We start from the raw sequence: 4,842 nt of genomic DNA, 5'->3' as shown, positions 1-4,842 counted from the left end.
TAATTGTGGGGGCTACGCCACGTACGAGGTGACAAGAGTCTGTGCGTGGCTACTAATTATGCTTAAGTCTAGATAGTTTTAGGACCCAAATCATGAAATACTTGTATTTTTTGTACTCTACTTGTTAATTTAAGTGCCTAAATTATATTGAAACTTGATAAAGAATTCGTTAAGACCGAATTTCACTTACTTTAAGTTTTGGCGGGTTACTTGACCTTTAATGGAAATTGTGCTTCTATGTGTATTAGTCTTGTAATAACTTTTAAATCGGATGTTCATAGAGTATTCTCTCTTCTTGTGGAGCGGGTCGAACGTTCGGCAGTATAATAGATGCATCTATAGTTTGTGCCGCTCGACCCTCGACAGTGTACATATTATTCTGGATCGAGCCGTACGACCTCAGTATAAATCGTGCGTATTAATGCTTGGTGGCCAAACACACTTGATATTATTTTTATGTATGAGGGGTTATATCTTATCTATTGGCCCGAATTTTATCTGGAGTTAGTATGTGTTAGTTGAAGATTTTTTTGGGATTTACTATTAGTTAAAGAATCATTTATTCACTGCTTGCTAATGTGTTATTATTATTATTATTCACATATCTCATGCCCATTTAAAATTCCTGTATTTTATTGTTGGCTCATAGTAAGTGTCGATGCCGATCCCTCGTCACTATTTCTTCGAGGTTAGACTGGATACTTACTGGGTACATGTTGTGTATGTACTCACGCTACACTTCTGCACTAATCGTACATGAACTGAGGCAGGTGCACTCTAGCAGTCAGTCATGCACGCACCCCCGTTACCCCGAGGCTTAGTGGTGAGCTACTTTCTGAGACCGTTCTGCAGCACCCGGAGTCTCTCTTTTGTATTTACTTTCTGTCTACTCTATTTCAGATAGTAGCTTAGTGTTTTGTATATTCTACTAGTCGCTCATACACTTGTGACATCGGTTCTTGGAAATATGCTAGTAGACATTTGATATTTTTTGGGTATTTATATCACTGGGTATTTATATCACTGTACTTGCTCCTTTATGAGCTTACGCTTACTTTATTAAATTTTTCACTTCTCATTTGCTTAATAAATACAAATCAACTACTTTGAAATTATTAAAAAGAATAAATACATGGCTAGTTCATGCGTTAGCTTGCCTAGCGGCGACGTTGGGCGCCATCACGACCTATAGGAGAAATTGGGTCGTGACATTTTCAATCAACAATCAATTCGCATGATGAAACAAAACTAACCACTCCTGAATTTTAATTTCTCAATCGATTCTCAAAGCATACATACAGAATATAAACAGTTAAGAATCAAACTTTGATGTTGAGAAAAATAGAGAACCCTTTTGAATTTGAATGTAGCTCTCCCTCTCCGACGCACAATTGAAGTGCAAAATCATTTCCCTCGTTTATTGGATGGGTTTCTGGCGTGGCTCCTTGGGCTTTAGTCCTTGAACCCTTCTGTCATGGGCATCTATAAAGCCCATTGACTAAAGCCTAAGGACCCACTAATTCCTCAAATGGCGTATCCTAATGAGATTGGTCTTAACTAAATGTCCCTAGCATGGTATAACAACATACCCATATAATTGGTAGAAAATAGCCCTAGTTATAGATATTGGCATCAAATAGCCAATAAATGTATATCACAATAATAATATGCATATCACAACTTTTTTCTTCTTCTTTGTCTATATCAACATGTATATTAAAATTTTATTTTCATTCTTTGTATATAAATAATATTATTCTTTGTATATCGATAATATAAAATTATATATATAGTTATTGCTGCCTTTATATCAATGTATATCACAATAAAAATATTATATTATTTATATATCACAGTGTATAGCACATCAGACATGTGTATACCACATTTGTATCCCCTATTGTAACCCATGTATATCTCTATGTACATCAGTGATATCTCATGTATATTATGTGTGTCTGTGTCTATCCATGAAAATTTCTATTATATATACGATATACAATGTGATATACACGGGCGTCCGTAAAAATATTGTATTGTATACACGATATACAAAGTGATATACACAGACGTCCTTAAAAACTTATGTGTGATATACACTGATGTACACGATATACAACGTGATATACACATGTCGCAGTTGGATTTTTAGGTCTGATTGTTTTACCTGAAACCAGTCTAAATCACTTCTAATCTTGCTCAAATTTTGTATATAGCCTTGTTTAGGCATTTTCAACCAATTTCAATCACACCCACTCATTCAATCCAACCAAAAAAAAGAAAGAGAGAAGAAAAACAAAGTTGAAATATATTTTTTCTCTCTTAGTTTTTGCTAATCTTGCTCAAATTTTGTATATAGTCTCGTTTAGGTATTTTTAACTAATTTCAATCATACCCACTCATTCAATCCAACCAAAAAAAGAAGAGAGAAGAAAAATAAAGTTGAAATATATTTTTTCTCATTTAGTTTTTGCTTCTGATTTTCTCTGATGTGAGATCAACCTTACCTTTTCATCCCACTAATTTTTTTTGCATAATTTACAAGAATTTTTGCTAAACTATGAGAGAAAAGAGAAGAGATAGAAGAAGAAATACAAGGAGATAAAAGGGGTGCGAAGTCAAAATAAGTGTGTATTTCTTTTTTAGAGAGAATATAAAAGAGAGTAATTTTTTTAAGATTTGATTATATAATGCCAAATGTTTGGGGCTATCTTTGCCAAACCTAATATAAGGCTAAAATATTGCCAATTCCTGTTATGTGTTGTTATATAATACCAATTTTTCTTAATAAATGAACTTTGCATCTTTATCCTTTCAGCTCCTTCTTTTCTATCTCTCCTCCTTCATCAAGTACACCATAAATTCTCAATTTTGGAAGTTTAAAATTTTTGTTTGGGGTTGGATATTCAAAATTAATGGTTAATTACTTGAAATCATTTGATTATTAATTATTTATGCCTAAACTTTTAGTTTAGACACTAATTAATGTTTACTTTAAAAATCTCAATTTTTCATTGTTGGTCCTTAGAAAATGTTAAATACGATAAAGTGGATCTTTTTTATTTGATATTATTTGACGAAATTGGTGATTGAAAATCGTTTATGTTGCTTTTATTTTAAATTTGAAATTAGTTAGAGCAGATTTGGGTGGTCTGATCAAAATCAGAATTACAAATTCAAAAAATATTTTGTTGAACAACACAAAAAAAAATATGACAATCAGGTAGACTTTAATGAACAATTTAACAGATAGGCCGCTTGCAGTTAGCACAAAGTTATACCAATCCGGTAGAGTTTGGTGAACAATTGAACGAGCAAAAAATATGTCATCAAAGTAGACTTTGTGAATAATTAATAATATAGGTAGAGTAAATAGTGTATAAATTCTACAAATCCAGTAGATAAATCACTAAAAGTTTGTTTGGATAGTTGTTACCTGTTGTATTGTATCGTATTATTACTTCATATACAATGTTTGTTTTGATTGTTATTTAAATTTTATTGTATCGTACCGTTAAATCAGTCGGTGCGTAACGATGGAAAGTGCCACTTTATGAAACGACCGATTTGGTGTGGTCGCGTTATTTTTTTTTTTTTATCTTGCCTTTTTTATTAATAAATAATCCTATTTTTATTTACCCTACCTTTTATATAATAATATTATCTTGTACTTTATTTTTTTTTATAATATTATAAATTTATTTTTCATATTGTTGGTGCATTACTTCGTAAAATAATGACAAACAATACAATCTATCCAACAATGTTGCAAATAAATACTCCCTTCTAGGCTTTATGTGTATGCCAAGTTCATAACTTATATTCTGTTATGTTCACAATAAAATAGTTGGATGCTATCTTCGAGGTTGTCGTACCATATGATCACAAGGACTTGTGACATCTAATGCCAAGTTCACAATATTTGACCTTCTAACATATTTTCGATCGCAATAATTCGAATTCCTCGGACGGATATCTAGTTAATTAAAAATCGTTACATAAAGTACATATCTAGTTAATTAAAAAAAATTGATACAAATTGCTACTCCCCCGATTCATTTTAATTGATTTTTTAGCTCTTTTTTTGTGGTTCATAATATTTAATTTTTTCAGATATCAAGAAGGGATGAACTTCTTTTTTTCAAAGTTGCCTTTCGAGTAAAGAGATTAGGGATATTTATTATATTTTTAATGAATAAATTAAAGTTAATATGATTAATTTTATTATTAATTAATGCTAAAAGATAAAATTCTTAATATGTCTGAAAACAACTAAAAATAGTTCATTAAAGTGGACGAGAAAGAGTAATATTTTTTATGTTCCGTTCAAGTTTTGGAAAAACCTATATTTATATTTGTGGATGAGATACAACGGATAAGAGTCTGATTTGCCCCTCTACTATCATAAATAGGCCTTATTTACCCTCCATTTGATTTTTCTATCAAAAATATCCCTACAGTTATATTTTAGGTTCATATTTACCCTTACGCGTTAAAATGAGTTACATTTGCCTTTCGTTATACTTTAAGATCATATTTACCCCTTTACTCTTCAAAAATGGTTACATTTGCCCTTCGTTATACTTTCTTGATATATTTATCCTTACAATTATACCCTACATTTACCCTCATCCGGTAGATCGCCATGTCCCATCTTTGTTTTCCTACATGGCGCCTATGTGGATATTTTTTCTTCCAATTTAAATATGGTCACTTATTTAAGATAATTTAACTCGACCACCCAAAGACAAAATAATTAATAAAAAATATTCATTACCCATACCCGAAAAATAATTTTTTTAAAAAAAATTGGAAAAAAATAAATTTATTTTTTTACTAAAA

Source organism: Nicotiana tomentosiformis, chromosome 2 (genome assembly GCF_000390325.3).
Source record: "Nicotiana tomentosiformis chromosome 2, ASM39032v3, whole genome shotgun sequence".
NCBI lineage: Eukaryota > Viridiplantae > Streptophyta > Magnoliopsida > Solanales > Solanaceae > Nicotiana > Nicotiana tomentosiformis.
This window is presented reverse-complemented; position numbering follows the sequence as displayed.